General features: G+C 39.7%; 1 protein-coding gene across 1 annotated transcript in view; it reads right to left on the reverse strand.

Annotated features, from left to right (window-relative positions):
* Positions 1 to 14,215, reverse strand: part of ttc29 (tetratricopeptide repeat domain 29) — a 362,663-nt gene that overhangs the window by 269,086 nt on the left and 79,362 nt on the right. The gene's annotated exons all lie outside the window — the stretch shown is intronic.

Below are 14,215 nucleotides of genomic sequence, written 5' to 3' on the forward strand. Positions count from 1 at the left end.
CTGAGCGGCTGCAGGACATTCTGGAATGGGAGGGAGAACAGCCAGTGGTCATGGTGCACATAAGTACCAACGATATAGGTAAAAAAAAAATGGTATGAGGTCCTACAAGGTGAATTTAGGGAGTTAGGAGATAAACTAAAAAGTAGGACTACAAAGGTAATAATCTCTGGATTACTACCAGTGCCACGTGCTAGTCAGAGTAGAAATAGGAGGATATTTCAGATGAATACGTGGCTTGAAAAATGGTGCAAGGGGGAGGGATTCAAATTTCTGGGGCATTGGAACCAGTTCTGGGGGAGGTGGGACCAGTATAAACAGGACGGTCTGCACCTGGGCTGGACTGGAACCAATGTCCTAGGGGGAGCATTTGCTACTGCTGTTCAGGAGGATTTAAACTAATGTGGCAGGGGGATGGGAACAAGTGCAGAGAGACAGAGGGGTGTAAAATGAGGGTTGAAGCAAAAAGTAGTAAGGTGAAAAGTAAAAATTTGCAGGCAGGCAAATTCAGAGCAAAAAGCAAAAAGGGCCACTTTTCAACATAATTGTATAAGGGCTAAGAGTGTTGTAAAAACAAGCCTGGAGGGTTTGTGTGTCAATGCGAGGAGCATTCAAAACAAGGTGGATGAATTAAATGTGCAGATAGTTATTAATGAATATGATATAGTTGGGATCACAGAGACATGGCTCCAGGGTGACCAAGGATGGGAACAGAACATCCAGGGATATTCAATATTCAGGAGGGATAGACAGGAAAGAAAAGGAGGTGGGGTAGCATTACTGGTTAGAGAGGAGATTAACACAATAGAAAGGAAGGACATCAGCCTGGAGGATGTGGAATTGATATGGGTAGAGCTGCATAACACTAAGGGGCAGAAAATGCTGGTGGGACTTGTGCACAGGCCACCTAACAGTAGTAGTGAGGTTGGGCATGGCATTAAACAGGAAATTAGAAATGTGTGCAATAAAGGAACAGTAGTTGAAATGGGCGACTTCAATCTACATATAGATTGGGTGAACCAAATTGGTAAGGGTGCTGAGGAAGAGGATTTCTTGGAATGTATACAGGATGGTTTTCTGAACCAATATGTCGAGGAACCAACTAGAGAGCAGGCCATTCTAGATTGGGTATTGAGCAATGAGGAAGGGTTAGTTAGCAATCTTGTTGTGCAAGTCCCCTTGGGTAAGAGTGACCATAATATGGTGGAATTATTCATTAAGATGGAGAGTGACATAGTTAATTCAGAAACAAAGGTTCTGAACTTAAAGAAGGGTAACTTTGAAGGTATGAGACGTGAATTAACTAAGATAGACTGGCAAATGATACTTAAAGGGTTGATGGTGGATATGCAATGGCAAGCATTTAAAGATCGCATGGATGAACTATAACAAGTGTTCATCCCAGTTTGGCAAAAAAATAAACCAGGGAAGGTGGTACACCCATGGCTGACAAGGGAAATTAGGGATAGTATCAAGTCCAAAGAAGAAACATATAAATTAGCAAAAAAAAAGTGGCATACCTGAGGACTGGGAGAAATTCAGAGACCAGCAGAGGAGGACAAAGGGCTTAATTAGGAAAGGGGAAAAAGATTATGAGAGAAAGCTGGCAGGGAACATAAAAACTGACTATAAAAGCTTTTATAGATATGTGAAAAGAAAACGATTGGTCAAGACAAATGTAGGTCCCTTACAGTCAGAAACAGGTGAATTGACCACAGGGAACAAGGACATGGCAGACCAACTGAATAACTACTTTGGTTCGGTCTTCACTAAGGAGGACATAAATAATCTTCTGGAAATAGTAGGGGAACGAGGGTCTAGTGAGATGGAGAAACTGAGGGAAATACATGTTAGTAGGGAAGTGGTGTTAGGTAAATTGAAGGGATTAAAGGCAGATAAATCCACAGGGCCAGATGGTCTGCATCCCAGAGTGCTTAAGGAAGTAGCCCAAGAAATAGTGGATGCATTAGTGATAATTTTTCAAAACTCCTTAGATTCTGGATTAGTTCCTGAGGATTGGAGGGTGGCTAATGTAACCCCACTTTTTAAAAAAGGAGGGAGAGAAAAACTGGGGAATTATAGACCAATTAGTCTGACATCAGAGGTGGGGAAAATGCTAGAGTCAGTTATCAAAGATGTGATAACAGCACATTTGGAAAGAGGTGAAATCATCGGACAAAGTCAGCATGGATTTGTGAAAGGAAAATCATGTCTGACGAATCTTACAGAATTTTTTGAAGATGTAACTAGTAGAGTGGATAGGGGAGAGCCAGTGGATGTGGTACATTTAGATTTTCAAAAGGCTTTTGACAAGGTCCCACACAGGAGATTAGTGTGCAAACTTAAAGTACACAGTATTGGGGGTATGGTATTGATGTGGATAATTGGTTGGCAGACGGGAAGCAAAGAGTGGGAGTAAACGGGACCTTTTCAGAATGGCAGGCAGTGACTAGTGGGGTACCGCAAGGCTCAGTGCTGGGACCCCAGTACAATATATATTAATGATTAGACGAGGGAATTAAATGCAGCATCTCCAAGTTTGCGGATGACACTAAGCTGGGTGGTGGTGTTAGCTGTGAGGAGGATGCTAAGAGGATGCAGGGTGACTTGGATAGGTTAGGTGAGTGGGCAAATTCATGGCAGATGCAATTTAATGTGGATAAATGTGAGGTTATCCACTTTGGATGCAAGAACAGGAAAACAGATTATTATCTGAACAGTGGCCAATTAGGAAAACGGGAAATGCAACGAGACCTGGGTGTCATGGTACACCAGTCATTGAAGGTGGGCATGCAGGTACAGCAGGCGGTGAAAAAGGCAAATGGTATGTTGGCATTCATAGCAAAAGAATTTGAGTACAGGAGTAGGGAGGTTCTACTGCAGTTGTACAAGGCCTTGGTGAGACCGCACCTAGAGTATTGTGTGCAGTTTTGGTCCCCTAATCTGAGGAAAGACATTCTTGCCAGAGACGGAGTACAAAGAAGGTTCACCAGATTGATTCCTGGGATGGCAGGACTTTCATATGAAGAAAGACTGGATTGACTGGATGCTTATACTCACTGGAATTCAGAAGACTGAGGGGGGATCTTATTGAAACGTATAAAATTCTAAAGGGATTGGACAGGCTAGATGCAGGAAAATTGTTTCTGATGTTGAGGAAGTCCAGAACGAGGGGCCACAGTTTAAGGATAAAGGGGAAGCATTTTAGGACCGAGATGAGAAAAAACTTCTTCACACAGAGAGTGGTAAATCTGTGGAATTCTCTGCCACAGGAAACAGTTGAGGCCGGTTCATTGGCTATATTTAAGAGGAAGTTAGATATGGCCCTTGTGGCTAAAGGGATCAGGGGGAATGGCGAGAAAGCAGGTACAGGGTTCTGAGTTGGATGATCAGCCATGATCATACTGAATGGGGGTACAGGCTTGAAGGGCCGAATGGCCTACTGCTGCACCTATTTTCTATGTTTCTATGTTAATAACTTTCCTGTAATACCATGGAGTCTTAGTAAGCAGTTTCATGTGTGGTACCTTGTCAAAGGCCTTCTGAAATTCCAATTATACAACATCCACTGCATCCCCTTTATTTATCCTACTTGCAATCTTCTCAAAGAATTCCAACAGCTTTTTCAGGCAAGATTTTTGCTGAAGGAAACCATGCAGATTTTGTCCTACCTTGTCCTCTGTCACCAAGGACTCCATAACCTTTTCCTTAACAATTAACTCCAACATCTTCCCAACCACTGAGGCTATGCTAACTAATCTATAATTTTCTTTCTGCTGCCTTCATCCTTTCTTAAAGAGCGGAGTGATATTTACAATTTTTCAGTCCTCTGACACTACGTCAGAGTCCAATGATTTCTGAAAGATCATTGCTATTGGCTCCACAACCTCTAGGGTGAAGTTCATCTGCTCCAGGTGACTTATATATCCTTAGGTGTTTCAGCTTTATGAGCACCTTCTCCCTTGTTATAATAACTGCACTCTCTTCTCTTCCATCACATACTACAACGTCTGGCACACTGTTAGTGTCTTCCACAGTGAAGACTGATGCAAAATATTCATTTAGTTCATCTGCCATCTCCTTGACCCTCATTATTATTTCTCCAGTCTATTTTCTAGCAGTCCTATATCAATTCTCATCTCTTTTTTTTAAAACATACTTAATAAAGCTTTTACTATCCACTTTGATAGTGTTTGTTAGCTTGCTTTCATATTTCATCTTTTCCCTTCGAAGTATTCTTTTAGTTGTTCTCTGTTGGGCTTTAAAAGCTCCTTAATCCTTAACCTTCCTGCTAATTTTTGCTTTGTCGTATGCCCTCTCGTTTTTATGTTAGCTTGGACTTTCCTTATCAACCATACTATTTTGCCATTTGAGTATTTCTTCATTTTTGGAATACATCTGTCATGCATCTTCCTCAGTTTTCCCAGAAACTCGTGTCATTGCTGCTCTGCTGTCATCCCTGCCAGCAGCTCCTTCCAATTTACTTTGGCCAGCTAATTTCCTTTACTTCACTGAAATACTGCTATGTCAGTCTTTACTTTCTCTCTATCAAATTTCAAGTTGAACTCAATCACATTGGGATCACAGGCTCCTAAGGGCTCTTTTACCTAAAGCTCCCTAATCGCCTCCGGTTCATTAGGATAATGAGATGAGGGGGAGAGTGTGGATTGAGCTGCCAGGATAAATAGTAGGTGCAGATTCAATTTCAACATTTAAGAGTAATTTGGTGAAGTACATGGATGAGTGGGATAAATAAGACTATGGTCCAGCTGCAAGTCAATAGGACTAGACAGAATAACAGTTTGCCACAGACTAGATGGGCCAAAGAGCCTGTTGTAATGCTCTATGATTAGCTTTACTTGTCATGTGCATTGAAGCATACAGTGAAATGCATCATTTGTGTCAAATCAAACTAACAAGGATTGTGCTGGGCATTCTGCAGATGTCCATAAGACCATAAAACATAGGAGCAGAATTGGGGCATTCAGCTCGTTCAGTCTGCTCCGCCATTCCATTATAAATGACCCCAATCCCACTCAACCCCATACACCTGCCTTCTCATCATATCCTCTGATGCCCTGACCAATCAAGAAACCATCAACCTCTGCCTTAAATATGCCCACGGACTCGGCCTCCACTGCAGTCTGGGGCACTGCATTCAACAGATTCACCACTCTGGCTAAAAAAATTCCTCCTTACCTCTGTTCTAAAGGGTCGCCCCTCGATTTTGAGGCTGTGCTCTATAGTTCTGGATAGCCCCACCATAAGAAATATCCTCTCCATATCGACCTTATCTAGTCCCTTTAACATTAGGTAGGTTTCAATAAGATCCCCCTGTATTCTTCTAAATTCCAGTGAGTGCAAGTCCAAATCTGCTAAATGCTCTTAACCCCTTCATTTCCAGAATCATCCTTGTGAACCTCCTCTGGAGTCTCTCTTATATATTTGTTCTTATATACGGAGCCCAAACCTGTTGACAATACTCCAAGTGCCGACTGACCAGTGTTTCATATAGCCTCAGCGTTACCCCCTTGCTTTTATATTCTATTCCCCTTGAAATAAATGCTAACATTGCATTTGCCTTCTTTACCACAGACTCGACCTGTAAATTAACCTTCTGGGAATCTTGCACGAGGACTCCTAAGTCCCTCTGCACTTCTGATGTTTGAATCTTCTCCCCATTTAGATAACAGTCCACACTATTGTTCCTTTTAGCAAAATGTATTATCATACATTTCCCAACACTGTATTCCATCTGTCACTTATTTCTCATTCTTCCAATTTGTCTGTCCAGCTATAATCACACTGCTTCCTCAGCACTACCTACCCCTTCACCTATCTTCATATCATTCGCAAACTTTGCCACAAAGTCATTGATTTCATTATCCAAATCATTAACAAATGACATACAAGTAACGGTCCCAATACTGACCCCTGAGGAACAACATTAATTACTGGCAGCCAAACAGAAAAGGCTCCCTTTATTCACACTTGCTGCCTCCTATCTGTCACCCATTGCTCTATCCATGCCAGTATCTTTCCTACAATGCCATACCTTGTTAAGCAGCCTCATGTGTGACACCATGCTTCTGATGCTGACATAGTATGCCCACTGCTCTACATGCCTAACCATATGTCTTTGGATGTGGAAGGAAACCAGAGCAGCTGCAGTAGAAACCCAAGCAGTCAAAGGAAGAGAGTATAAATTCCTTACAGACAGTGGCAGGAACTGAACCCTGATCTTATAGCTGACACTGTAAGAGCGTTCCATTAACAGCTACACTACAGCGCTGAACATTTTCTCAGTCAATACTCCATCAACTCCAAACAACTAAAGGATCTTATGCCAATTATACCATGACTTACAATTTTCACTTCAACCCATAATCCTCCTGTGCTATTTTGAACTCTTATCTCATGATTCCCTTTCTTCTCACAATCCAAATGATATTTCCCTTTACCCTCACAATCTCTTTTTCACTGCAGTGGGTTGTTTTCTCTTCTTCAAAATGATGGACTATGATTGAGAGTACTTTCAAGTCTGGAATAATGCAGCATCTGCAGGCGCTTCAGCATCCTCTTCTACTCTGAGCAGCCAGTAGCATCTGGATGAGAATCAACAGAGCCAATGCAACCTAGCAGATACAATTTACAGCAACAGAGCACCAACGAATACATATCCCTAACAACCTGCAGGAGAGTCTCAGTAATTTAAAGGGAAGGTTAATAGTTATTGATTAGCATGAATGTAAGATCCATGTATCAAGGTAAACTAGATGTGGTCAAAAACAAGATGGCAAGACTAAACATTGACATATTGGGAATTAGTGAACTAAAGTGGACTGAAATGGGTCATTTTACATCAGACAATTACCAGATCTTGTACTGCAGGCAAAAAATCTGCAGAAAGAATGGAGTGGCTTTAATTGTCAAAAAAAGGTACCAACCCCAAAAATGACAGAATGATTGCAATACAACTTCAAGACAACCCTTTCAACATCACAGTGATCCAAGTTTATGCTCCAACCATAGAAGCCAAAGAGGATGAAATTATCCAGTTTTATGACAAATTGCAGCACCTCCTGGATATGACACCAAAAATGATGTAACATTTATTATTGGAGATTGGAATGCCAAATGGAAATCACAGGACACCTAGAGTAACAGATAACTTTGGCCTTGGAGTACAGAAAGAAGCAGGACATCAACTGGTAGAATTTTGCTAAACTAATTCTCTGGTTATGGCAAATACCCTCTTCCAACAGTCTAAAAGGCAGCTCTATACATCGACATCATGTACGGTTAACACTGCAATCAGATTGACTTTGCACTCCGAGATGGAAAAGCTATATACAGTCAGTTAAAACAAGTCTAAGAGCAGATTGTGGCTCAGACCATGAGCTGCTCGCTGCAATACTCAGACAGAAACTGAAGAGCATCAAGAAAGTCAATGTACCAGCAAAGTTTGATGTTGATAGCACCTCTCAAGAATATACCGTTGAGGAAAAGATCAAATTCAATGGATTAAATGGTAGAGGGAAAGTCAGAAGAACTATGAAATAGAAGTAAGGAGCATGAAACAAGAGGTGACAACAAAAAATATTGCAAACAAAAAGACCAGGATTGCGAAATACCTTTCTGCAGAGGCTCTGCAAGTGACTGAGCAGCAAAGAGAAGTAAAGGCCAATGGAGATTGGAACAAATACCTCCAACTGTACGCAAAGCTCAAGAAGATAGCAAGGAAAGATAAGGAAACTTACTTAAAGGAGCAATGCAAAGAAGCTGAAGAAGCCAACAAAATTGGAAAAACAAGAGATCTATTCAAACAATTAGAGAAATCAAAGGAATATTTCATGCAAAAATGAGTATAGTAAAAGACAAAGCAGGGAAGGAACTTACAGAAGCAGAAGACATTAAAAAGAGATGGCAGGAATATACAGAAGAATTGTACAGGAAAGATCCCAACTGTGAAGACTCCTGTAATGATTCCCTCAGCAATCTAGAGCCAGACATTCTGGAAAATAAAGTCGAATGGGCGATAGAAAACATTATCAATAATAAGGCTGCAGGATGTGACAAGATTCCAGTTGAATTGTTTAAAACTTTAAAAGGTGATGCTGTGAAAGTATTGCATGCTATTTGCCAGCAGATCTGGAAAACCCAACAATGGCCTTAGACTGGAAAAGATCAGATTATATCCCAATTCTCAAGAAGGGAAATATAAAGGTATGTTCAAATTACTAAACAATTTCACATGCTAGCAAGGTAATGCAAGCAGATTGGGAAAGGAGTACGACAAGGCTGCATATTGTCACCCTAATTATTTAATCTATATGCTGAACACATCATGAGGAATGCAGGTCTAGAGGACACAAATGTTGGAATCAAAATTGCCAGATGAAATAATAACAACCTCAGATATGCAGATGATACCACTCTAATGGCTGAAAGTGAGGAGGATCTGAGGAAACTTCCAATCCAAGTGAAAGAAGAAAGTGCAAAAGCTGGCTTGTTGCTCAATATTTTAAAAAAAACAAGATTATGTCGACCAGCCCCATTAACTCCATGGTAACAAATGGGAAGGAAATGGAAGCAGTGACGGATTTTGTCTTTCTCAGTTCAAAGGTTTCTATAGATGGTAAATGCAGCCACAAAATTAAATGGCACTTACTTCTGGGGAGGGCAGATAAAATACAGAAGAGCAGAGACATAACATTGTCTATGAAGATCCCTATAGTTAAGTCTATGGTATTTCCAGTTGTGATGTATAGATGTGAGAGCTGGACAATTAGCAAGGATGAATACAAAAGAATCAACCCTTTGAATTTGGATGCTGGAGGAAAGTGTTAAGAGTTCGTTGGACAGCAAAAATATTCAACAAGTCAATACTTGGAGAAATACAGCCAGAATGCTCACCGGAAGGCTTGATTATGAGACAAAAGCTCAAAATTTTTGGCCACATCATGAGAAGACAGGATTCCTTGGAAAAGACTCTCATGTTAGGTAAAATAAAGAAGACAACAGAGGCTACCATGGATAGACAATGTGTATGACCTTGGGGGATCTTAGAGAGGCAGTTTCCAACAATAAGGCCTGATGTGCAGGAGTCCATGAGGTCACAAAGAGTCGGATTCAACTTAACGACTGAACAACAACAACATAATGTCAAACATGAAAAGGGAGAAGGCAGAAGAATGGAGTTGAGAGGGAAAATGAATCATCCATGATAATGAGTAACAGATAGATCTGATGGGCTGAATAGCCCAATTCTGCTCCTTTGTCTTATAGTCTAATGAGGGAAGCATACAAAACTCATTATGTGACTGGTCCCTTGTCATGATGGTTCGAAGAATAGAATTGACACTTAATACACATCATGAGTGTTTGTTTGAAAGTGACTTCATAATGGCACATGCCTCTTATAAACATATTTTGCTGCTGAGTGAATGTTTCAAATTGATGCCTGGAAGCAATGCTTTGAAAGGGAGTATTCAAATGCATCCCTGGTTGGATATTCCATCAATTTTGGTTCAACAATATTCAAAGATTCAAAAGTACATTTATTATTGAAGTATTCATGCAGTATACAACCCTGAGATTCACATTCCCAGAGGCAGCCACGAAACAAAGAAATATCAAGGAAAATCACCAAGCCCTCAATGCACAAAAAAGGCACAATGGTGCAAAAGGCAAAAAACAAGCAAAATAAAACCAAACAGAATATAAAACATTAAACCACACAACCCTTGAAACGGTCCAGGAATGTTCAGTTTAGTTTAGTTCAATTTAGCGTTGTGTTGTTCATTGAATGTAAGCCACAGAGCCAGTCCACCTCGATCAAAATTGCACAAAATAGCAATTTAAAAAAAGATTAACTAGAATATTGAAGGAATGACAACATCAGTTCAAGTCAGGATGGAAAGTGATCTAGAAGGCTATCTGAAGGTCACACTGCTTTTATCCATTAGCTTCTTTGAAATAATTGATTCTTGTTTTTTTTTATTAAATCTGGCCATTATTGCACCTTTTGTTGCTTATACCTAAATACACTTGAGAACTGGTAGTGGATCAACTTTTTTGAATTACCAGTTCCTCTGCTTAAGGTATTGAGTTGGGTCTTACATAATATAGACTTAGCAACAATGAAGGAACTACTGATGAGGAATCTATTTCCAAGTCTAGATGATGTGACTTGGAGAGGAACCTATTAGTGATAAGGTTCCCATAAGCCTGGTGATAGGTCATGAGCATGGAACATGTTGCTGGAATGCTGCCTTCAATCTTATTTGGGGGTAGGGATCGGCTATTGAAAGATCCTACTGAAAGTTTCATAATGTTGACTTGAAAACCACATTGAGACTGACAAATTTTCTGACCAACTTAAAATGTCTCTCAAAAATTTCTCTGCTAAATGTATAACAAAATAGATTTTCCATTATATAAACAGCAAAAATACCCACATTATAAAAGGTCCATGCATTGATATTTTTAAAGTGCTTATGCTCGTTCTCTCTTTAACTTCTGTTTGCTGACAAACCATTGCATTCCTGTGAAACCAAGTGTTCATACTTACATGCTTTCTTGGGATTCTTACTACAGCAAATACAAAGTTGATTTTGTAAAGAAAGCACAAAACTTAATTTGAACTATGAGACATAGACACATAATGCTATTTATCCATATGACTCAAGACCACATTCCCAACTATTCCCCACAACTCTTAATATCTTGGATTTAAAATTAATGAATAATACTTGAATCAAATATTTTCTGTGGATGAGTTCAAGAGTTGTACTACCAGTAGAATTGTCCTCAAATTCCTGAAAAGTCTATAATTATTTTTTAGGCTATTCCAAACCATTAAATTTCTATCTACGCTAATAATTTCTCTTAACATATTCAAAAATATCAGTCTAATCACTTTAACATTCTAAATACTGAAAGGACAATCCTCATTTAGCTAAATTATCTGCATAATAACTGCGGGATATCAGATATTGTTTACTGCATTTCTTCTGATACATTCCTCCCAATATATAGTGTGCAGAAATACTCAGACTTCCAGATAAACTGCTGAAAATTGTGAAAATTGTTTCAAAATGTTGTTAATATAAAAGCTATGAAGGGCACTCAACTGAGAGCAGACTGTTAGATTTACAGGAGTTGACCTTGGTAATTTAATTGACAAGTTTTAAAATAGATGGAAATATCTACTACACCATGGGTGTCAGGAGCTGTAACCAGCGTACTGGGGAGGAGGTCACAGGGTGGTTAGTGACAGGAGTGAATTCCAAGAGCCTATAAGCAATCCCATGACATCACCCCTGTGGCCAAGATAAGCACTGCGACCTTTAAAAATCTGTCAGTGAAATGGAAGCCTGCAGCATTCACATTCTCAGCGCTACTGCAACACTAGTGTACTTTCTCCTTCCAAACATACATGCACAGCCAATCCAAAGTGGCAACTAGATCTTTCATTGTTCTCAAACAAGCCTCACATTAATATGGTTATATAACTCTCAAGTTTTACAACTGTCATACACAGGCAGGCAGATATAAATATAGCATGCTTAGGTCTCAATATAATTAACACAAGATGATAGTCATTCAAAGCCAAATTTTCCTTTGTTTTGCATGATACTTTCCAGAAGATGAAAGATCCCTCCAGTTTCACAGAACATGCAGGTTGAGTCAGCAGATAATAGTATTATGGACAATAGGTTTAATAAATCATTTCTGGATTCAGGTTTGCAATATGTGAAGACAGCAAACACTAATCCACCTTTCTGAACAAATTAATGATAAAAGCATCCATGATAAATGAGTTTTAATGGTCACGGCTGGACAAAGATATAGAAGATCACAGCCATTCAGGCAGCTCCATCCCACTATCCATCCAGCAAAGTGTATGAGGACTTTAGCATGAAAGAGCAGGACGTAGAGGATACACTATTACTGTGCTTGACACCACCAAACACCAGCGTATACCATGAGAAGTTTACAGGCCAGATTTTAAAAATGAGCTATATATGGTAGGAGATACAGCATTAGCAGGCCAATTCTGATAGAGGTAGAGAGAAACTAAATTTGACATCACAGTGAATGAATCTTAAACCAATTCCCTTCGGGGTAACATTGTGTAACCATGACAGGGTGAAGACAGGGTGTATGTAATCTATGTGGTTTTTTGTAGGTCTTGTAGCTTTAGGTTTGTTTGATGGGTTTGAAGTTCCTTTCCGGGGAACGTGCTAAGACGGTAGCGCAATATCGATACGCAGCAGCCTCTCCAGACTCTGGATTGGGGATTACCAAACGTTATGTGGTTTTTCTTGTGTGGTCTGTTTTGTGCTTTTTTATGATATCATTCCGGAGAACATTGTCTCATTTTTTAACTGCATTGTATTTGTGGTTAATATAAACTGAATCTGAGTCTGAACATGAGAAAACCGATGTGGAATCATGTTGGTATACTTGACTTTTTATCCAACTTGCAAAATACATGAAGGAATTAAGAGGATTCCATTCTGCAATTACAAAGGATTTTCATTTGAGCCAAGAGTCATTCTATTTGGGAAATGCTGTAATGCCTCTTTCATCAAACTGTGATACTTCCGTGTTACCGCAATTAATGGAATAGATTTATGGCACTGATGAAGTAAAATGGAAGCCCACCAGAATCGATATACCTCAAATGAAGTTCAAGTAAAGGCTTGATGGTAGGAAATCATCAGGTGCCCATTTCCAAAGAATATTAGTGGCTCTGTGCAACAATAATGTGGTGTTCTTTATTCGTACGTCATCATCTGCAATGCTACTATTGGCAATCTAATAATAATAAGTACTTTATTGATCTCGAGTGGGAAATTCTTTCGATACAGCAGCAACATTTAAAAACACACTTAGCAGTGTGCAGACATAACAAATAATAAAGTACAGAATAATAATATACACAATAATATACCAATGTGCAATAATGTACAAAATAATAAAACAGAGACTATTGTACTATGATGTGTGTTCTCTTGTCACACAGAGATGAACATTTCTATATGCTTATTACATTTGCTAGGAAAGATTTTCTGTAACGAACCTTGTAACAGCAGAGTTGAATGAGTCTGTTTGAAAAGGTGCTCCACTGCTCATTTAGTAGGTCAGGGAGAGAATGTGCCAGTTTGTCCATAATAGATAAGTTTGTTTAGTGACCTCCTCTCTACCACTAACTCAAAAGATTCTGGGTTGTAGCCAAGGACAGATCCAGCCTTTTTGATGAGTTTATTTAGTTTTTTTGCAACATCAGCACTGATGCCGCTCTCCCAACATAAAGTAGCAAAAAAGAGTGCACTCGCTACAACAGACTAGTAAAAGATCTCCAGCATCATGTTGCACACATTGAAGAACCTCGGCTTCATTAGGAAATAAAGTCTGCTCATCCACTTCTTGTAAACAGCCTTGGTGTTGGTTTTCCAGTTAAGTCTGTTGTCAAGGGGTACACCTAAGTATCTGACAATACTCTTAGGTTAGTCAAACTGGGCATGCAGAAAGTTTACTTAAAAAATAGGTTATTGGGTAATAGACCTGCATATCAACTCAGATCTCTACGTCAATTTCAAGGTATATAACAACCCAAAGATCAAAATGGTCTTTATTTGGCAAGGAAGCATCCTTCCTTCATATAAATGAGGCTCGGACTGCAAAATCTCTAATGTTTATACTGAAGAAATTAACTACTTTGGTTCCATCCTAAATATTCAATAATCATTATTAGGTGCACCTGTTCATTAATGCAAATATCTAATCAGCCACAAACAAGAGAAAATCTGCAGATGCTAGAAATCCAAGCAACACACACAAAATGCTGGAGGAATTCAACAGAGCAAGTAGCATTGAAGACGAGTACAGTCGACATTTTGGGCTGAAACTCTTTGGCAGGACTAGAGAAAACAGCTGAGGAGTAGATTTAAAAGGTTGGGGGAGGAGAGACAGAAACACCAGGCGATAGGCGAAACCTAAAGGGGGAAGGATGAAGTACAGAGCTGGGAAGTTGAATGGTGAAAGAAACAGAAGGCCAGGGAAGAAAGAAAAGGGACACAAGCACCAGAGAGAGAAGATGGGCGAGCAAGGAGATGAGGTGAGAGAGGAAAAAGGGGATGGGAGATGGTGAGGGAGGGGTGGGGGGGATTACTGGAAGCTTAAGAAATCGATGTTCATGCCATCAGGT

This window comes from Hypanus sabinus, chromosome 3 (genome assembly GCF_030144855.1).
Source record: "Hypanus sabinus isolate sHypSab1 chromosome 3, sHypSab1.hap1, whole genome shotgun sequence".
Taxonomy (NCBI): domain Eukaryota; kingdom Metazoa; phylum Chordata; class Chondrichthyes; order Myliobatiformes; family Dasyatidae; genus Hypanus; species Hypanus sabinus.